General features: G+C 43.5%; 1 protein-coding gene across 1 annotated transcript in view; it reads right to left on the reverse strand.

Moving 5' to 3' along the window:
- RASGRP2 (RAS guanyl releasing protein 2) overlaps positions 1-23,510 on the reverse strand; it is a 1,719,722-nt gene that overhangs the window by 1,259,816 nt on the left and 436,396 nt on the right. The window lies entirely within an intron of this gene.

Consider the following 23,510-nt stretch of genomic DNA (forward strand, 5'->3'; position numbering starts at 1 on the left):
CCTGCCAGTCCGATGCCTTCCAGTCTGATGTCCCGGCCTGCCAGTCCGATGCCTTCCAGTCTGATGTCCCGGCCTGCCAGTCCGATGCCTTCCAGTCTGATGTCCCGGCCTGCCAGTCCGATGCCTTCCAGTCTGATGTCCCGGCCTGCCAGTCCGATGCCTTCCAGTCTGATGTCCCGGCCTGCCAGTCCGATGCCTTTAAGCCTGCCGTCCCGGTGCCTGCCCTGCAGCCTCCCGGTCTGATGTGCCTGCCTCCCGGCCTGAGGTGTTCCTGCCCGCTGTCCAGCCTGAAGTGCCGGTGCCCGCTGTCCAGCCTGCGGTGCCCATTTCACCAGCTTGAAGTGCCTGTGCCCTCTGCCCAGCTTGATGTACCCGCTGCCTCGCTTGATGTGCCTGCTGCTAAACCTGTTATGACTCTGCCTGTTGCCCAGCTTGATGCCATGGACTTGTCCCAGCAGCAGCTAGTTGGAGCGTCCGGAGGCCGCTCCTTTGAGGGGGGGTACTGTCAGGAAATGTTCCATCCGCTGATAATATCTGTCTCTTGGCGTGCAGTACTGAGGTCCACCAGCAGGTGTCTCCTGTCAGTTTTGAGCTGTCAGGAGAGCTTTTCCCTGCTGATGCTAGATCATCTTTGGGCCGCAGTACTGGTGTCCACCAGCGGATGGATCCTGGCAGTATGGAGCAGGCAGCACCTCCTGCAATCAGGTGTCACTTGAGGCCAATCACAGGCCTATAAATAGCTGGCAAGCAGTCATATGTTTGCCTCGGTATTGTTCCTTGTGCCCTGACCTGCTGCTTGCGATCCTGAACCTGTTCCTGTACCCTGAACCTGTGACCCGTGGCTCTGATCCTGTTTCCCTGTCCTGGTCCCAACCCTGTCCCACCTGTTACCATTATTCCTGTCCTGAAGTCTGATCCATCCATCCTCTCCCTGTCCTGTGTTCCTTAGCCCATTTGCTGATCTCCCCGTGTATGACCTTGGCCTGGCTTGTGACTCTGATTCTGGACTGCCCTTGTTTATTTGCTGATCCTCTGTGTATGACCCTGGCCTGCCTATCGTTTACGGTACTTGCATTTCCCATTTATTGTACATATCTGTCTGTTGTTGTTTGGGGGTCTTTGTTGGTTGGTTTATTGCACTGTGTGGTTGTATTCATATTATTCACTTTCTTTAATAAATCATATTTCACTTATACACGTTTGGGTTTCCTCTGTTGCAGTCCACACAGTTCTGGTCTTATCTGATACGTGACAACAAGTCTATGGGAGAAATCTAAAGTGCTCATTTTAAAGGGTAATATGCAAGTTACTGTCCTAAAAAGTGTTTGGGGACCCGGGTCCTGCCCCAGGGGACATGGATCAATGCAAAAAAAAGTTTTAAAAACGGACGTTTTTTCAGGAGCAGTGATTTTAATAATGATTAAAGTGAAACAATAAAAGTGTAATATTCCTTTAAATTTCGTAGCTGGGGGGTATCTATAGTATGCCTGTGAAGGGGCACATGTTTCTGGTGCTTAGAACTGTCCCTGCACAAAGTGTCATTTGTGCAGGAAAAAAAGTCTTTTAAAATCACTTGCGGCTAAATTGTCGGCTCCCCGTAATACAGAGAACACTCAATGAGTGTTCTCTGTATTAGCCGACAATTCATTCATTCATTGATTTAAAAAAAAAAAAAGCGTGGGGGTTCCCCTAAATTCAATTACCAGGCCCTTCAGGTCTGACATGGATATTAAGGGGAACCCCGTGTCAAATTTAAAAAAAAATTGACGTGGGGGCATAGGTATATTTTTTTTTTTTATACCTATTGTCAATGAATTTGTGGTCATCTATTTTTATTATGTTTGATATCAACATTGTAGCAAGGTGAAGTGTGAGCAGCTCCTACCACCCACTAGATGGCATCAGTCCTTTAAAGGGGTTGTAAAGCTTTGTTTTTTTATTTTCTAAATAGGTTCCTTTAAGCTAGTGCATTATTGGTTCACTTACCTTTTCCTTCGGTTTCCCTTCTAAATGTTTTTTTTCTTTGTCTGAATTTCTTACTTCCTGTTTCTCCTCAGTAAACTGCACACCATCATCCGAGCGGTGTTTAGTCAGCCAGAACAGCTTAATGAACAGCTTACTGGAGGAACAGGAAGTGAGAAATTCAGACAAAGAAAACAAAGAAAAAAAAAAAAACATTTAGAAGGGAAATTGAAGGAAAAGGTAAGTGAACCAACAATGCACTAGCTTAAAGAACCTATTTAGAAAATAAAGAACTAACCTTTACAGCCCCTTTAACACTTATTTGACTGATTCTGTAGAATCTGGCAAAACAAATAAAAACTCATCCACTAGATGGCATCAGACCTCTAGTACTTATTTGACCAATCCCATTGAGTCCATTCAGAGACCGTGACACTACCTGACAACGTCATCACGACGAAACGCACGGTGAGGCACAACCTGGTCACATTACCATTTCCGGCCACTTCCTGGTTTAGCTTTCCAGGCGGTGAAACGCACGCTGATTCACAACAAGCACAAGCAAGCGAGGCGGCTGCTTCTAAAGACAAGATATTATATGTATGTATATGCATTTCTAATATGGCCTTTCCAGCACAGTCTCTACTCAATTTGAGACCCTATTTATCAGCAAGCTTCTATGGTATACATCTTCTTTTTATCCATGACAGTTTGTCCATTTATGCCCTGTATCTTGGCTCCCACACTCGTATGGGAATCTGCCCTTAGGTGCCTATAGATGTCTTTTGAGTTGGTCGGTTCAGCTGTGGTAAGCTCCCTTTGTCCATTCTATATGGTGATGCAGTTATGGGTTGGAATTACATATAGTACATATTATTTTTAGTATTGTTTAGATTGTTGAACACGTTCACCTCTATGGCAGATTTGAGTTGTGTCCATATATGTTCCAATTTTTACAATCAATATTGTCTGTATTTTCGATTGTTCATAAACTTGATTATTGATATATCTGTCCTTATAGAGATTATTGTATATAATGACTGGAAATATACTCCTGAAGAAGCGGTTACACTGTGAAACATGTTGAGTCTAAACTGACCTAGAACAACATTCCAATTCCTTCCTTGGATAGGTGTACACCCAATTAGAGATGGTCTTGCGGTTCGGCCAGCGGTCGGTTCGCGGCAAACTTTGCTAATTCGCGATTCGCCAAACCAGTGGACTTCTGCCGCTATTGACGGCGGACATATTCGTTTACATTGTGAAGAACTTTGACCCATGACACATCCATCATGGGGTACAGGGCAGCCAATTGAGACATTTCAGCACATGGACATACCCCCTACCTTTTAAATAGACCTGATCTGGCGGCCATTTTTCATTCTGTCTTTTGTCAGTGTAGGGAAATGACGGTGTGTGGAGCAGGGACAGTCAGTCTGTAATCACTAGCTATTACTATTAGGTCCACAAAAAAGTCCTTTTAAGGACTGGTATAGGTGTACAGTATATAGGGTTGTAATACACTTATAATATACTTTATTTCAAATATAGAAAGCATATTATAGTGCACTGCAGTGCTGTCTGATTCTACAGCTGTCTTTTCTCAGTGTAGGAATAAAGTTTGCTGTTTGGAGCAGGGACAGTCTGTAATTAATTAGATAACTACTATTAGGTCCACAAACGTCCTTTTAAGTACTGGTATAGGTGTACTATTTGGTGTGCAGTATATAGGGGTGTAATACATGTATAAAATACTTTCAAATATAGAAAGCATAGTATAATGCATTTCCACTGTGCAGCATTGTGACTGCTGAGCGGTTCTGCAGCAATACTACAAAGAGTGACAAACGCAATTAGAAAAAAGTATTCTAACTGGTGTGATAGACCAGTGGCCCCCCAAAACGACAGATTGAAGCGGGGTGTTATATACCTTCTTTCACATATACTGCAATTCTCTAGAGACTTTTGTCACAGGGTCATTTAAAAATGACAGGCAGAGGAAGAGGCAGGCCCTTCCGCAGGGGTGGGTAGGGGTAGGGCAGGAGCAACAGGCTTTAGCCAAAGTGGGAAATTGCAGAAGGTGCGTTTGATTATGTCAAAGGACGCACCAGACTTGGTTGAGTGGCTCACTCAGCCTTACTCTTCTGCACCCTCCTCATCCTCTCCATCTGCACCCTCTTCACTCTCTGCTGTGTGCACCCCCAAAGACACTACCACCAACACCATCACCATCATATACCCTCCGCTTGAGTCACAGGAATTATTTTCCAATCCATCACAAGACATTTCTGATGCACAGCCATTCTTGGCATTGGATCAGGAAGAGGAGGTAGCAACAACCGCCACTCAGCAGTCTGATGACAGTACCCAGATCAGCCCAAGGAGGTTGGTCCCCGCTGTTGCTGCCTACTCCGAGATCTCTAATTATAGCGGTGGGGAAGGTGACGTCGATGATGACATGTCTAGGGATGTCCCGTGGGTGCCCACAAGAGAGGAAGAGGAGGGGAGTTCAGAGGGAGATATGGACCAGCAGATAGGGAGCTGAAGCAGGCGGAACTTAGATTGCACAGGAGGGACAAACCAGACTGCTAATGTATCAGGAGCGAGGCATCAATCATGTACGGTCACATCTGGCGCTCCCAGGACGCCAGCACATGGCTTCGCAGTGTGGGCTTTTTTTAACGTGTCCGCTGCTGACAATAGTGTTGCAATCTGCAGTCTCTGCAGTCAACGTATAAGTCGCGGTAAGCCCAACACTCACCTAGGGACCACCGCCTTAAGAAGGCACATGAGCTGCCATCACCGAGCCCAGTGGGAGCAATGGAACACACAAAGCCACACTCCAGGCTCTCACTGTCCAGTCTCTTCTACTTCTCCTTCTCCTCTCTCCTCAGAATTGTCCTCCACTCCACCTTCCATCATGCCTTCCCTCACGTTTTTCTTGAAAAAGGCAGGCTTCTCTGGGCCAAATGTTCGAGCGTAAAAAAATGATGACGCTGGATAACCCTCTTGCCCAATGGTTGACGGCTGGCTTATCAGAACTGATAGCCCGCCAACTACTGCCATATAAACTGGTGGACTCGGAGGCCTTTCGAAAATTGGCCATTGGAACACCACAATGGAAGGTCCCAGGAAAGAAGCATTTCTCACAGAAGGGCATCCCAGAACTATATGGCCATGTTCAACGGCAAGTAAATGTATCTCTGGCACACAGTGTCGGTGCCAAGATACATCTGACCACAGACACGTGGTCTAGCAAACACAGGCAGGGAAGGTATATGACTTTTACTGCCCACTGGGTGAACTTTCTGACGGCATGTAACCCGTGGCACCTGTGTAGATTTGGTTTTACCGCCACGGATTGCATGCAGGCCTGCCTCTTCTTCTCCTCCTCCTACCCCATCCTCTCTCTCCTCCTTGGCTGACTCCTTCTTTTCCGCTGCTAGCGTCTCTTCCGCTGTGCCGCTCAAGATCCCCAGAATCTATTCAAAATGCCAGATGAGACGTTGCCATGCTGTGTTGCGTCTGTTGTGCCTAGAAGCCAAGAGCCACACTGGCCCTGCACTCTTTGCGTTCACAGGCAGATCAGTGGCTAACACCCCTCAATTTGACAGTTGGTAAAGTGGTGTGTGACAACGGTGCCAATCTGCTTAGCACATTGAAACAGGGCAAAATTACACACGTGCTATGCATGCATGTCACACGTCTTAAACTTGGTCGTGCAGTGATTCGTTGTCAAATACCCTGGGGTCCAGGACATCTTGCGGCAGGCAAGGAAAATCTTGGCCCATTTCAGAAGATCTTACACGGCCATGGCTCGCCTTGCTAACATTCAGCAGCGACACAATATGCCGGTCAGACGTCTTATTTGTGATTGCCCGACGCGATGGAACTCAACCTTCTGTATGCTTGATAACTGCACGTTTCTGCTGGAGCAGCCTAACAACTACCTGTACGAACTCTTCGGCAGAACAGGTTCTGGGGAGCTTGGGTTTTTTCACCGCGCCAGTGGCTGCTCATGCGCGACACATGCAGACTTCTGCGGCCATTTGATGAGATCACCAAACTGGTCAGCCACAGCCATGGTGCCATCCGTGACAATGTACCGTATGCCTTCTTTATGGAGCGTGCATTGCGTTGTGTCATTGATCAAGTCATGGAGGAGCAGGAAGATGAGGAAGTCGCAATGCTGGATGAATTCCCAGGGGGGGGCTACTCTTTTTGAGTCAATAACAGGAATCTGAAGAGGAGTCAGAGGAGGATGGTGCCGGGGCGGATGAGGAGGGTCAAGAAGAGCATGCTTTAAACCTTTCTGGGATCCTTCTTGTTGTCCATGGATGGGGGGAGGAGAACAAGGAGGACGACATTATCCTGGATGATTAATCTTCAAAATGTATTGATTCTCCATAAAAGACACCGAAAAGAAAAATACATTTAAAATATATAATAGTACTAAAACTAAAGAAGCAGGAATTGCAAAAAATAAATCAACATAAATGTAAATCTAGGTCCCATCTGAGGTTTGACCCCTGAGGGACCCTGGTTTTTATTCTAAATATCTACCATGCCTCTATCTTAAAGCCGTATGTTCTTATGATCACCCCTGGGCATAGGAGTCAATCTCTCAATGCCAGTAAACCTAAAGGAGGACATGTTACCAGAATGGCATTCTTTAAAGTGACGTGAGCAGTGTCCTCACCGCTGATGACACAAGAGCAGATCTGCTCTTCAGTCAAGGCCTTCCCAGGAAACTCGATTACCACACTTGACTCTCGGCAGAAGCCTTCTTCTCCACACCACTGGATCACAGTAGCAGGGTCCATAGTGCTTTTAGAAGTAATGTAGTGTAAAGGTATCCCAGACGAGCCCTCATATGTAGCACCTCCTGCAAAGGAGCCACTTGAGAGTATTACGTTCTATGCACTGCTCCTCAACCCCAAGAACAATCTCAGCCCCTCTGGCACACCTGGTAAATAAACATTACTGTAAACACAACAGTAGATGGACACAAACTGTAGTAAACTAGAAGGTATTTCATCCTAAGAGGGTTTTGACATAAAGCAACAGTAACAATGTAACCAAGTAGTAGTTAAATATAGCAAACTCTGTTTTAAAACAGTATAGCACAAAGTCACACGCACATTATGAATGGCACAGTATCAAACAACTTGAATGACTTAATTGTGACCTATACACTCAGGCATAAAGGGAAATAGGGTTGTAGGTCAGTCCATTTCCCTAAAACCCTGAAACCACAGGCCCTGGATTTCAAATATGTGGAACAACACACCCCAATATGAACACTATGCAATATAAATGTATTATTAAAAGTTAGAGTAGCTCTTTAGTGAGTATAAGTGTGTGTCCTGAGTCACTGCTAAATGAAGAAAAAATGTGGAAGTCCCCACAGTGGAGATGTCTGGTAACTCCAGCTAGCTCTTTAAATTGTGCTTGAAGTGTTCTGACAAACAAGATGAATTCTGTGGCTGCTCAGTAAAGAGCAAGTATGGTAAAAGGTCTCTCTCTCAAGCTTAGTTGGAGGGATAAGATAATGGTGTCTGCATGCAGTGTTTTTTTTTTTATAAAAAGATGGGCAACTGCATGCTCACCAATCCTGCGACAAGCAGGCCCAAAGCAAAGATATCCCAGAACAGACTCTTTAAGGTTTAACGCCTGGCTACCTGGGAGGCCCAGCAACACAGGAAACCACACAGTTGATAGTGTGCCTGAGGACACTAGTCTGCATCCTACTGTGGAGCTGATGGGGGGAAAATAGTCACACCGTCCTGGATGAGGAGCTACCTTCTCCTGCATCCAGTCCCTCTGCCTCGTGGTCTTCTCCTCTGCTCCCAGGCAACCTTGTGGTGTCCTCCTCTGAGCATGACTCCTCTACTCCCCCTGGGCATGCTGGGGTATATAGTCTACCCCCAGGGTTTTCTATGGGGCCGCCTGTATTTGGGACCACATGTCCCAAGATGCTCTGATGCTGTAGTCCTTCAGTATTGGCTCTCTCTTCCTGCCAATGAGGAAGCAGGGGAGGGAACAGAACGGGCTGGCACCCACTATAAATTTGTTACATAAATAATACCCTTTGTAGAATCAGACAACCGTATATTCTCTATTACTAGAATCCCAATAATATATTATAGGTCTCCTGGGAGCCTAATGCATGACCTGATTGTAAATACTAATAAAAACTTTGTTTAGGTATAAAAAAAAACTCTTCCCATAGCGGTTAGACAATTATTACAATACAATTGCTCAAATTTGCACAAATTGTAGAATGCCCCATTGTTTCCAAAGTCAAACACCCAAAACTTTGGAAATGTCTTAAAAATATAGTTACCCTATATTATAGTGTACCTAGTAAAATAAGTAAAACAGAATTTAACAATAAGATCCACATTTAATGAAGTGTACAGGGCACTTTGGGATGGGCGGAAATGACCACATCCACTGGTAAAGGGCATTTCAATTCATTGATAGGCAACAATACAGACTTTCTCCAATTAATAAATAATCCAGAGGAGCCAGAGAATTTAGTGTTTACGCATTTCTAAAGCCCAAATGCATCATTTCCGCATTGTCCCCTTTTCCTGGATGGATTTGATGTAAATAAAAGAAGAATATTTTATGCAGATGACATGCCCTGTTGCAGATTTTTTTCTGGAAACCTGTTTTACAGTGCATGCAGCTGTGGTTTGAGCACAGATTTTGTCAATTTTACAAACTTATAAAAGCATAGGTTTGCAGAATCACACTATTATATCAAATGATGGGCCAAATTGCCCTGGGTTTAGTTTGACAGGGCTTCAGTGAACTTCAGTGAAGTAATTTGAGTGCCAAACCCAAACTCTATTGAAATTTGTATATGTCAATTAAAAAAATGCCCATTTTCTGGGCTAATAGACAAGGGGGTATAAACAAAAAGCATGGGGGTGGGCACTGTGGGGAGCATGTACCATGGACTTTTACAGCTGTCATTGCTATCCTTTTGCTTAAAAAATATATAGAAAATGTGTATTGAGATACATTTGGAGGGGTCTGTGTGCTGCTTTTTATCTTTTGAGAATCTTGCGAAGAATGTAATTTGCTGACAGTTTAAAGTGTACCTTTTTTTTTGTAAATGTAATTTTTTCTGTAGCAAATCCTACAGCAAGAATGGAAGAATATTCCCCTCAAAATACATAGCAGGCCTTTTGATTTTGGTATGGATTTAAAAAAGGGTACCTTACAAAAAAAATGTGTGGATATCAGGATATCAATACCAAACACTCTGTGTCTGGTACAAATTTTAATGCAATAATAAAAAAAAAAAAAAATTCATAAGGTCCCCCCAAAAGTTCATAGCTAACCCTTATTCCGATCATGAAGGCCAACTGGCCAGAAAAGGGGGGGACAAGTTTGTGCCTCCCCTTCCTGCACCATACCAGGCCATATGCTCCCAACATACAGGGTGCGTCATGCCGAGGGGGAGCCCATGTTGATGAGGACAAGGACCTCATCAATGCAACCCTTGCCCAGTGGTTGTGGGGGTCGTCAGGCAGGCAAAATCTGGAAGCTCCCTTTAACAATAAGGGGCCACTCAGATACCAGCTTCCTCCATGTGAATGAGTATAGAAAGATAGTCAAACATTTTACAAGTCCTTTATTAAAAAATAAAAATCCCACAAAAAGTCCCTTGTAAATCTATCCTCAATCATGTCAGCTACAGATGCAGATCCATGTCAATCATGATACCCAATGGCTGACGACATGCCAAAAAACAAAAGAAATCCAGCAGATGAAAGCTGTTATATATAAGGGGTAGGGTCTCCTGGTGACATTGGCAATATATGGACATTGCCACTGTGATCCAACCCCTTTACTTATATGGCTAGCATATCTGCACAGTTTCTGGCCACATACAAACTGGCTGCAGCCATAGCATTGCCTCTGAATACAGCAAGCTATACGCCCTGCCTATCTGTGTAAATGTAACCTTGTAATGAAGTTTGTTGTATTTGTTTACAGATGAAATACAGAGGTGACATCATTATGAAATGCCAAATGGAATGTTTACCACAGTTTTTCCAAATAATTACAATCCGGTGGAAAAGTCCGTGTGTGGGCTCCGGCTGACTTTTTTTTACCCAAAAGTCCGGCGGACTAAGAAAGTAGTTTTGCACCTAAATATGTCTGCCGGACTCGCATTTCGGTGGACAATACGGCCTTGTGTGTGCTAGTCCGCCATACTTTTGAAAGGAATGGACTTTTCCCGCCCGGAGAAAAGTCCATTCATTTTGAGCGCAGCTTCAGGTAGCCGGGACCAGCGAAGGAGGCGTTGCTGGCCCCGTCACCTGGTATGGAGTTAAAGGGGAAGCCCTACGCCGAAAAAACGGCGTGCAGGTCCCCCCCCCCAGGTCCATATCAGACCCTTATCTGAGCATGCTACCCGGACGGTCAGGAAAGGGGGTGGGGACGAGTGAGCCCCCCCTCCTGAGCCATACCAGGCTGCGTGCCCCACCCCAAAGCACCTTGTCCCCATGTTGATGAGGACAAGGGCCTCTTCCCGACAACCCTGGCCGTTGGTTGTTGGGGTCTGCGGGCGGGGGGCGTATCGGAATCCGGGAGCCCCCTTTAATAAGGGGACCCAGGGATACCGGCCCCCCACCCTATGTGAATGAGTATGGGGTACAATGTACCCCTACCCATTCACCTGTGAAAAAAAACGTAAAAAAAAAAACATACAAGGTTTAAAAATAATTTATTGCACTGCTCCGGGGTCTTCCGTCTTGGGGGGTCTTCTCGTCGGACTCCTCCGCTATCTTCTGCTAGCTCTTTTACTAGCGGAGGAGACCGGCTTTCTTCTTCATCGCCGCATGGGGGTCTTCTTCCGACTTCGGGGGTCTTGTCCCCCTCTTCGGGGGTCTTAGGATAAGGGTCTGATATGGACCTAGAGGGGGACCCCCACGCCGTTTTTTCGGCGTAGGGCTTCCCCTTTAACTCCATACCAGGTGACGGGGCCAGCGACGCTTCCTTCGCTAGTCCCGGCTACCTGGAGACGCGTTCAAAATGAACGGACTTTCCTCCGTGTGTGTGGGCGAGTCTGTTCATTTCAAAAGTACGGCGGATAATCCGGCGGACCAAGTCCACCGCAAAAGTACCGTGTGTGGGCAGGTAGCTCGTTCGCAAAGTCCGGCAGACAGTCCGGCGGTTTGTCCGCCAGACTAAGTCCGCCGGATAGTCTGATACATGTGTACGTGGCATTAGTGTGTACCAAATTTGCCAAAAAACTTTACTTACTGGCTATGTCATTAGATAGCAGTAAGTAAAGTTTATTGGCAAATATGAAGGCAACGTTTGGCGTATGTAACATGTATTGGTTATAAATGGGATAATAGTATTGGCTGTTCTGGTGTTATTACTGCATGTGTTCTTTATAAAACAATTCATCTCACTTCTTGCTCTGACAAAAGCACCCAAAAGGAGACGTTCTGCTTTAAGCACTCCTAACACCCCTTCCCTGCAATTTTTTTATTTTCTTTTTGGTGGGGTACCCAATTCTTGACAGGTACTCGTTCCCACTTCCGCTTGGATCGCATAGACAATTCTCTGCAGTCTTCTGGGATACGTCACAGGTCCTAGAAAACTGCCAGACCATTCAGCGCAGCGCAGTGCACACCAGGCTGTGTGTTTATTAAAAGTCAGCAACTACACATTTTTGTAGCAGCCTACTTTTAATAAACACAGAACAACTGGTGCTCTACTTTAAATAGACAAGTAGTGAAACAATATCTCCAAATAGGGACACTAAGGACCTGTTAAAACTTGAATACATTTCTAACGCTCAACAGCTGCTCCTATAGCGTTAATGCACTTTAGTATGAGCGTTAGAGTCGCGTTAATACGCTTTGGGCTCCATCTGCTAATCTTGTGTTAGTAGAAGTTTGGTGAGTGTCGATTTGTGCTTTTCAGTTCATGCTTGTCAGTTCATTTCTGATTTTCAGTTCGTGCTTGTCAGTTAGTTTCCAATTTTCAGTTTGTACTTGACAGTTTGTTTCTGATTTTCAGGTCATGCTTGTCAGTTCATTTCTGAACGGTTGTTTGTCTACTAGCCACGTGGTGTTCTCGTCGGAGAGATCATGCTATCATTGTGCTTGGAGTTATTGCTTTGACCCAAGTCCAGTCGAGGAACAGGAGGAGGAGGAGGAGGAGGAGTTCTTGGAACAAGAATTGGTTGCTTAATCGTGACCAATTATCTCATATGCCTTTGCTGTGGGAGCTACAGGAATAATCCTGATGATCTTAGGAATTATCTTTGGATGACAGACCCCTGCTTTTACCGTCTCTTGGCAAGAAGCAGGACACATGCATGCAGCTTGCCATTACTCCAGAGCAAAGGCTCATAGCCACCTTGCAGTACTTGACAACAGGGAGAAGTCTCCAAGACCTGAAGTTTACAACTGGGATCTCCCCCCAGGCTCTGGAACTCATTAATTCAGCGACCTGTTCTGCCATTATCCAAGTCCTGCAGAAGGACTATATCCAGGTAAGTTTTAGCCTTTAATATCACATTCTATGTATTTAATGTTTGCTAATGTATTGTATCAATTTCTTCATTCCATAATTACCATTATTGTAATATGAATGTCTTCTTTTTCCTCAAGCTTTTAATGCTCCTTTTTTTTCCTTCATGCATATTTTCCTTCAATAACCTCTCCAGCATGCTATCCTGGGCCCATACACACCTAGCCTAGTAACTTAATTTACTTTATATTTTTTTTTATATTTTTTTGCTTACCCTAAACACCCCCTAAAATGTGTACAAATGTTATTGCTGTCCTCAAATTCAGGCAGGGTGCAAGAGGCCATTTTTTTGGGGCACAAACGAATTTGGAACCCCCCAAAAATGCTAGGTCAACCGATACCAATACTCTGCTGACTTTGCAAAACCCATAACATTTTTAGAATGGGCCACCAGGGGGGGTGAGGAATCTGATAAGTTGACCTTAAACTTTTGTCTATAAATACTCATTTAAATGTTATACTTATGTTGGCAAAGAATGTTTGTGTCAAATCTGCTTGCAATGTTATGTGCAAAAGTAGTATTTTTTTTCTTTTTTGACTCCACAGTTTCCAACCCACAGCAATGGCAGAATAATGCAGCCCAGTTCGAGCATCAGTGGGATTTTCCCAACTGTGGTGGTACTGTTGATGGCAAACATGTTAGGATTGTCCCACTACCCAACTCGGGCTCCTATTATTATAATTAAAAGGGCTTTTGCAGACCAAATTCTACTATCGGCTCTAGAATGGCACCTTACATTTGACACCTGCTGAGGACAATGTCAAGGGCCTCAATTTTGTGTTTGTAGCAGATGAAACCTTTGCTCTGGGGGAACATCTTATGAAGCCATTTCCTATGAGGAACCTCACCCCAGAGCAGAGAATATTTAATTATCAGCTCTCTTGTGCCAGCAGGGTTGTTGAGAATGCCTTTGGCATCCTTTCCAATAGGTTCAGCCTTTTTAAACTTGATTAACCTGGCTGAATATAAAATCAACCATGTTGTATTGTGCTGCTACATCCTCCACAAATATTTGCAGAGGAATGCAAGCAGCTACTTTGCTTCAGTGCAAAGTGATGTTGACCTTGCAGTGTCAGGCCCAGCTAAAGAGGCTGCATCTCGTGAGTCGGTGGGCGTAATGTCGGCTCTTGAAACTGGCTGTGCTGGGTTACCCTCCCAAAATGCCTGAGATGTCCGGCAACAATACATGGACTATTTTGTGGGTAGAGGGGCAGTGGCTTGGCAGCAAACCGTAACTGTTCACAAATAAATCATTGATTTGATCTTAAACTCCTATTTTTTTATCTGTCTCCTAGGTTTCCAAATGGCCTTAATTTTATCCATTTTATACAATAGTGCAAAGGTACCTTATTTGCTACATGAGGTTACAATCGCTTCTTAAGCTATTATGTTGTGCTGTGGGTCTGCTACATGCACACAGTGTTTTTGTTGTTAATGTATCTAATGCATTAATGTTAAAAATATCGGGGGGCGTGGCTTGGCGCGCAGCGCGACTAAACTCTGGTCATTCGGGAGGCCTATGACCAAAAAACGGACCGAAAGAAGGACAAGTATGTCCGCTCATCTCAGGAGAGGCACACACAATCACACCCTCCGCTCTCTGGGGACCCCAAAAGAAGGCCCACACCTGCACACCTGAATAAATTCAGATACAGTGGCGGAGGCAGAAACCCCAAGATGGTGCTGCCATAACGGAACAGCATAGAGGAAGACATTGAAGGTGATGATGTTTCCCTGCCAGCATCTGAAGACTCAGTTGCAGGTAATAACAAATTTGACCAACCTCTGACATACGCTGCTATGACAGACATTGCAGCTGACATCAAAAGCTCTTTCTCTGCTGCTATCACTGACATTAAAACGGAATTATTGAGGTTAACAGAACAGATGGCAGTGTCCGAACGTGCAGGAAAAAGGAGGGACAGAGCATTTATCAGGTTGGATGACATCACAAACTCACATTCCCAGCATCTGATCGACATGAATAGGCAAAATCGAAGATTTAGACAATCGTGGCAGAAGAAACAATATCAGATTCAGAGGAATACCTGAAACGGTCACCCCTGACCAAATCAGGCCAGCCCTCACCACCATTTTCAACAACCTCATTGAAAGGCCTGAACAATCCTCGACTGACTTTGACAGAGCCCACAGGGCACTCAGGCCCAGAGCACAAGATGGAAAAATGGAGAAACCCCCTAGAAGTGGGACTTTATAGGTACTACCATATTGACATACGTAGGAAAATATATATTAAAAAATGTTTTATTATACAAAAAAAATACATAATTACAATATCACAGAAACATATAAATAATCAAGGATACATAACAATACACAAAAAATCATGGATAGGTGTAAAGGAGTAAGCCAAACCCAACAACGTTTCAGAGATGAGTCGTATTCTCCTTCATCAGGGTTTTTTTTCAGGTAACACCATATCTAAAATCAGCCAAAAAAATCACAACTAAGATTGTTGTAATGCCATTTGATAGTACAATACATATACTTACATCCTAATCACTAGATAGGTACATTCGTAGGTACCCCCCGGGTTCCATGCGTCCCTGTCCTGTTTATTAGTGGCCTGTAAGCGACATCACTGTTTGACTAAGGTGAGGCTGCATTTTACAATATGATATGCATCCCTCTGTATATAGCATGAAATTAATTTTATTAGTGATGTCCCTCTGTTTGTTTTCCCTTGCAGATTCTCCAGCCTCTTCTGGGCCCCAGTGCACAGGTAGGCCCCCTGTTGGTCCAATATTTTGTACTGCAGTGTGGCTGATAGGATAGGTGATTTAGGCTGGGTTCACACTGCTGCGGCTAGGAGAACCGGATGTGATTCGCACCGCACTGCAGTGCAAATCACATCCGATCTCTGTGCGATGTGAGTTCAGCCATACAGATAGTATGGCTGAATTTGCATCGCACCCGCCCCAAACTCGCACAGGACCCTTTTTTTGGTTCGCAGCAGAATCGGATCACATGCACAGTGCGATATGCAAACTGATCTGGGGGTGTCATTAACTTTTCACTGACACTCCCAGCAGTTCGCATAGGGCAGTGTGAACTGCCGCTGGGAGGCATGCGATGCGGGAACCCACCGCGGATTCGCGACGTTCCCGCATCACTTCAGTGTGAACCCAGCCTAAGTGTGGGAATGCAATATTATTCCCTTGCCTTTTCCAATTTTCCTTTTTCTTGTTTACCATCTATATACTCTTTAAAGACTATCTGGTTGGACGGGATTTGGATTGGCCCCTGCGTCAGGATGTCTCTTCTGCATTTATTTTAAAATAGTTTTGGATGCTAGAATGTACCTATCTAGTGATTTGGATGTAAGTATATGTATTGTACTATCAAATGGCATTACAACAATCTTAGTTGTGATTTTTTTTGGCTGATTTCCTTGTCTAAATCTTTTAGATATGGTGTTACCCGAAAAAAAACCCTGATGAAGGAGAATACGACTCATCTCTGAAATGTCATTGGGTTTGGGTTACTCTATTACACCTATCCATGATTTTTTGTGTATTGTTATGCATCCTTGATTATTTATATGTTTCTGTGATATTGTAATTATGTATTTTTTTGTATAATAAAACATTTTTTATATATATTTTCCTATGTATGTGAATACAGTAGTACCTATAAAGTGCCACTTCTAGGGGGTTTCTCCATTTTTCTATCCTTCTGGGGTTGTGGTACACCTTTTATAGCAGATTTATTTCAGATAGCTCTGTTTCATTAGAGAACAAGATGGAAACCCCCCAAGAGATATCATTTGCTGTCTCCTAAATTATGGCCTGGAGGAAGATATTCTTCAAAAAGCAAGGTCTAAGGAACAGATTGTTTTTGAAGAAGCAAGGATTCAACTTTTTCAGGATCTCTCCCCAATCACACTTAAAAACAGGAGAGCACTGAGACCCCTCCTAGAAGTACTGACACAAAAAGGCATCAACTATAGATGGAAGTTCCCCTTCGCACTACAAGCAAACTACATGGGGAAACAACATATGCTAAAAGTACTTGACGATTTTCAAAAATTCTGCGAAGATTTACATAACGCACCAGTAGACCTTCCAGACTGGTACGCTGAATTCCACACAGCGCCTGCAATCAACAATCCACAGATCCTTCCCCGCACAATCTCCCTACCAGCAAGGAAAACAATGCAGAAATAACGACAGAGTTAGCTATGCCTCTCTAGCTTCTTCCAAGATTACTAAAAGCCCAAAAATTAGAGAAGCAAGAGGCTACTGAAATACATTTCTCATTAACTCATCCTAATTCTGTCTGTTACCAGTTCATTTTAACCATTTCAATAACTTTTACCAGTCGTTTTCAGATTACATACTGCCCTCATTTATTCTTAATCACTCATATCTCAATTTTGACCAGCGGACATTTACATTTTCTTCCACTAGAGGGAGCTGTTGCTCCAGAAATGCATGCTGATTTGTTATTACTGAATTTTTGACTTCAACCATTCTTCAGCCTGTAAAGTCTACACTGTTTTCAAACACCTCTTATACGAATATCTCTCGTCTACCTGGGTTTGTGACAATACCAACCTACTTTACCAACATCCAAAACTATTTGTGATGATTATTAACCTTTTCTATCTTATCCAAGTGGAGCTCACAACCACAAAATCAGGTCTCCAATGATGGCATCTTCCTGAAGCACTTGTTCTCTTATACCTGTCAAGAAGATTCCTTCTTCAGACCTAAGTAACTGAGTATTATTGCTTACACCTCCTAAACCAGATATGGAAATCAACCCCTGTTTATACAGACAAAGAAGAAAAATTAAATAAAATTTACAGACATTGAGCCCGGAAATACGCTCTCATCACTATAAACTATATGCTTGCTACCTCACTCAGCATTCATTCTCCCTTAATACACAGTAGCAGCCATCTCTCTCTGAACCTTAATGATAATAAGGATCTGAAAAGAGATAAACCATATTACACTTCCCATTCAGGCTTTGATGCCTTATTTTACATCGTAAAAGTTTACGTGATGTGAGACTGAAATAATTGACTCTCATTTAGGTTTGAATTTTTTCTCTAGAAACTAATACAGTACATCGTTCCCCTGACCGCTGAGAGTTCTATTTTACACTCAATGGTGAAGAAGCTTAAACTTATAAGGGCATGCACCATGTTTGTATTCTTGATATATAATGGTTTTTGCTTTGTTTACCTCCTTTTTATGTATTAGGGCTCTGTGACCAATGGTCTGCAGACATGGATATATAGATATAGATTCTGGTGACCCTAATGCATCCATGTTAATTGTTATGTGTTCATAATGGCCTACAATGGCATTCAATACATAGTTTTTAAGAATATAGACTGCTTAAACTGTTTACTTACCTCACAACTGGTCAATCACGAACTAATAACGAACTATTAGGCACTTCTACCACCAAACAACTCTCTCCCATGCTTGATTAAGATACAACACAAATATGAAGATGGTCTAAGAAATCCACACACAATATCTCTACTTGTCACCCAGACCCCTCGGACCCTGATAGGTTCCTCATTATGGTTAGATTTTTCCCTTTTTACTACCACAAACCAAACATCAATATTGCATAACTTTACTGTTAGTACTCCACTAGCGCGCCTCCCACTTTTCCCCGAAGGAAAAGTAGTACTTTGTACTTGCAAATCTCAGACGCCAAACTAGCTCACCACCTATAGGCGTTGTGTGAGCAGTTGCTTTAATACCCCCTTTTTTTCTACCCTACTCTTCTCACTCCTCTCTTCCCTTCTCTTTTTCTTTTCTTCCCTGCCTCATTCTTTCGCCCCCCACACCCCCATTTCCTCACTTAAATCCAACACTTTATTTCCTCTTACCACTCACCTAATCTCCCCACTCATTGAACACCACAACTAGACCTAACTTCTCAAGATTTCATCGATTCCACCTTAAACTGTAAAATATGGCATACTCTTTTCTAGGGAAAACTCCTACTATTATTTCACATAATGTAAATGGCCTCAACATTCCAGAGAAAAGGTCTAAGTTACTAAGAGAACTCAAAAAATTCCACCCCTCAATTGTATTTTTACAGGAAACACACTTCAAAGACAAGAACATCCCCAAACTCACTAACAATATTTTTACAAAAGCTTTCCAAGCTATCAACCCTCTAGCCAAAACCAAAGGGGTATCCATATTAATCAACAAAGATGCACCCTTTGAACTAAAATATCAGCTTACTTACCCTGAAGGACGCTATATCTTCCTCAAAGGCTCGTGGGAAGATTCCCCCATTACATTAGCAATTGTATACTTCCTGAACACAGCCCACATATCATTCTGTAGCAAAATAATTGAAGAGCTCAAATGGTTCGCAGAAGCATGTATCATCCTAGGGGATGATTTCAACATTCCTCTTTGCCCCCTTAAAGACACATCGACAGGTCACACCTATGTCACCTACAAGATTCTTAAACAAATAAAATCCCTACTACAATCCTTGACACTGGTAGACTCATGGAGATCTACACACCCCATAAAGACTTCACCTTTTTCTCACCACCGCACAAAAGATATTCACAAATTGATCCAATCTTTATCTCATAAAGAGATCTTGGCAACCTAATCACAGCTATAGCCCTCTCCGATCATGCCCCCACAGCCATTTCTTTAAAACTAGATACACCCAATCAACCCATATTTAACTGGAGGCTTAACGCCTCCCTCCTCACTGACCAAACAATAAAGGATGAAATCCATAATACCAATAACACTTACTTTAGAAACAATGCTGATGCTGACACAAATCCTCTAAACAATTGGGAGGTACACAAAACAGTTATAAGAGAAGAACTCATAAAATTGGGAGCCAGAAAAAAGAAAGAAAGAAGGGGAAATCACAAAATTATCCAGACAAATGGCTAACCTTGAGTTGCAACATAAACAATCCCAATCAATTAGACTAGAGGAGAAACTAACACAATGCAGAAAATCCCTGAGACTTATATTAGATCTAAAGATTAAAAGATCCCTCTTCAAGAAAAATATTTTCTACAAACAGGGAGATAAAATGGAAAACAATTAGCCAAAGCACTGAGAGACACAACACTGTCGGGTCATATTCATGCCATAAGGGATAAAGAGGGAACGCTGAAGTATAAACCCAAGGAAATAGCAGAACTCTTTCACAAATTTTACTCCATACTATATAACTTACCAGTTCAACACAAGCCACTCCATTTAACAGAAATGAAACAAGACATTCTTAACCACTACAATACAGGGCACTTTCGCCCCCTTCCTTCCCAGCCCAATTTTCAGTTTTCAGCGCTCTCACACTTTCAATGACAATTGAACAGTCATGTACCCAAATTAAATTTTTATCATTTTGTTCGCACAAATAGAGCTTTATTTTGGTGGTATTTATTCACGACTCCGTTTTTTATTTTTTGCGATATAAGCGCAAAAATAGCGGAATTTTTATTTCAAAGAACTCCAATAAAATCTAATTTTGTCGTAAATTTAAGCGAAAATGTATTCTGCTATATGTTTTTGGTAAAAAAAAATTCAGTTAAGTGTATAATAATTGGTTTGTGTGATCACGGACATATGTACGCAAATGATCATGTACAGATGTATGCAGGTGATCACATACATATGTGTGCAGATAATCATTGGGACATGTGATTTTAGTGGGACATATGTGGGGGACATGTGTTTTTATTATTTGGGGACATATGTGTTTTGAGGACATGTGTGGGGACATGTGTGTTTTATACTAGACTGGTGATTAGTGAGTAAAAAGCTGTAAAAACAGCTCATACTCACTGATCACCAGCCGGCTGCTGTGATCTGCTCTCCTCTCCTCAGCGATGACTTCTGTGTGAGGAGAGGAGAGACGATTGCCTAGCAACTGGCTGTTTGTTTACATCACATGATGGCTGTGATTGGACACGGCCGTCATGTGATCAGGAGGGCCAATCACAGAGCCCTCCTGCCGATCCGAGATGCGCTGGGTCTGGGTGACACAAGTGCATCAGGATCACGCCGCTGTGTGGGCTCGCGCGCGATCCCCCTATTTCTGAAGAACGTTCCTGAATGTCCAGTCAGAAGGAGGAGGCTCCCACCTGGCCCTTTATATACATTGGCCAGGTGGGAAGTAGTTAACCACTTGAGACCCGCGCTATAGCCGAATGACGGCTACAGCGCGGATCTCCTTTGCTGGGACTATGTCTATTGACGTAGTCCCGTGCATGAGCGGCCTGCGCGCCCCCTGAGGGGCGCGCGCGGCGCGCTCTGTGATCTGCGAGTCTACGAGACTCGCCTGATCACGGATCCGTGCAAGGGGTCGATCCCGACCCCTTATCACGTGTTCAGCTGTCAGCCAATGACAGCTAATCATGTGATATAACGGAGCCGGTAATCGGCTATTATTCCTCCTCGCGCTGACAGCGCGAGGAGAAAAAAAAAGCCGATCACCGGCGGCCGTGATCGGGACATCAGTCCCGATCACGGCCAGCCCTGCCAGTGCCCACCTGCCCCCTGCCAGTGCCCACCTGCCCCCTGCTTTGCCACATTAATAAAAATGTGTCCCCCCTGTCAGTGCCACCCAGCAGTGCCCATAGTGCCACTCAGCAGTGCCCACAGTGCCACCCAGCAGTGCCCACAGTGCCACCCAGCAGTGCCCACAATCTGCCTCAACAAAGGTGCTGCACCCCAGTGCCACATATCCGTGCCCAGCAGTGCCGCCCATCAGTGCCGCCCATCAGTGCCCAGCAGTGCCACCTATCAGAGCCACCTATCAGTGCCACCTATCAGTGCCCATCAGTCCCATTTATCAGTGGTACCTATCAGTGCCCCTTAGTGCCACCCATCCGTGCCACCCATCTGTGCCACCCATCCGTGCCATCTTATCTGTGCCCGTCTTTGCCCATCAGTGCCACCTTATCTGTGCCCATCGGTGCCACCTTATCTGTGCCTATTAGTGCCGCCTTAACTATGCCTATCAGTGCCCACCAGTGCAGCCTATCAGTGCCCACCAGTGCAGCCTATCAGTGCCCACCAATGCAGCCTATCAGTGCCCACCAATGCAGCCTATCAGTGCCCATCAGTGCCGCCTTAGCGCACTTCAATGAAGGAGAAAAATGACCTGTTTGCAAAATTTTATAACAAACTATTAAACATGATTTTTTTTTTTTTTGCATCTTTTTTTGTTTGTTTAGCAAAAAATAAAACTCCCAGCTGTGATTAAATACCACCAAAAGAAAGCTCTATTTGTGGGAAAAAAATGATAAAAATTTTATTTGGGTACAGTGTTGTATGCCCGCGCAATTGTCATTCAAAGTGCATCAGCGCTGAAAGCTGAAAATTGGTCTGGGACTGAGGGGGGTTTAAGTGCCCAGTAAACAAGTGGTTAAAGACAACAAAACCCCCTCTCTTAACACAGTGGACTCGAATAAACTGGAAGAACCCATATCTACTTCTGAAATCTTAGACGCCATTGCAGATCTAAAAACAGGAAAGAGCCCAGGCCCCGATGGTTTCACATCTCAGTATTACAAAACATATTCCCACTTACTCTCTAAACCCCTCCAATCGGCCTTACATTTTTAGCGAAAAATAAAAACAACTCCAACTCCTTCCTTATGGCACACATCGCTGTAAATCCCAAACCCGATAAATATCAGACAGATTGTGCAAACTTTAGACCCATCTCACAGCTAATATTTTGTCTAAAATCTTAAGATCAACATTTAGTAAACAGACTAAAATCCCTTCTAGCCAAGATTATTGACCCTGAACAGGTTGGGTTTATGCCCGGTAGGGAAGCCCGTGATAACATCACCAAAGCATTGAACCTAATCCACTTCGCTCAAAACTCTAAGGCAAAAGGAATACTTCTATCTACTGACGCTGAAAAGGATTTTGATAGAGTTTCATGGGACTATATGTTGTCCACATGTGCCCCCATTGAACTAACGAAAATATGTTATCATGGGTCTCAGCTCTCTATCAAAACCCCCAAGCCAAAATTAAAATAAATAATATCTTCTCTGATCTCATAACAATCCATAATGGAACTCGTCAAGGTTGTCCCCTCTCCCCGCTTCTTTTTATTATCGCCCTAGAATCTTTAATTCAAACAATACATTTATCCAAAGACATACAGAGATTCACAGTTAATGATAGGGAATATACAATAGCCGTCTACGTGGATGACCTCTTGCTTTTTTTAACCAAACCCCACATTTCTAGTCTGAATCTTAAAAAAAATGTGAAACCTTCGGGTTTATTTCCAATTTGAAAATAGACCAATCGAAATCTGAAGCACTTAACCTCACTCTCCCACCTGAACAACTAAAATTACTGAAAGATGATTATCCGTACAAATGGGAGCAGAATACACTTAAATACTTAGGGATAAACCTAACAAGTAACTTTGACTCATTATATAACGCCAACTACAAACCTCTGCTATCCCCAATAATGAAAGATCTTCATAAATGGACCGTGAAAACATTCTCATGGTTTGGCAGAGCATCAATTTTGAAGATGACAATCCTTCCTAAGTTGGTCTACATGTTTAGCTCTCTCCCCATAAAAATTCCAAAGAATTTCTTTACCATACTCCTCAAATTGCAAAGACACTTTCTTTGGGCAGACGGAAAACCAAGAATTAGATTCTGCCTACTAACATTACCAAAGAACAAAGGGGGTATGGGACCGGATTTCAAAAAATACCACCAAGCCTCACATATCACTAGACTAATAGACTGACACTGCCATGGCTCAATTAAAGACTGGGTTAAACTAGAATGCAAATCGACTACTCATCAAACACTCTTCTACTCATGGTCCCTTCATTCTAAAAAAGACAAACAAATAAACCACCCACTGATTGCAAACACACTTAAAGAGGAAGTTAACCCTGATGGGTTTACTTCCTCTTTGATTCCCTGCAAAGGTAAAGCATAATG

Source organism: Lithobates pipiens, unplaced genomic scaffold (genome assembly GCF_037356315.1).
Source record: "Lithobates pipiens isolate NorthernLeopardFrog02 unplaced genomic scaffold, aLitPip1_a1.2 Scaffold_10, whole genome shotgun sequence".
NCBI classification, from domain to species: Eukaryota; Metazoa; Chordata; class Amphibia; order Anura; family Ranidae; genus Lithobates; species Lithobates pipiens.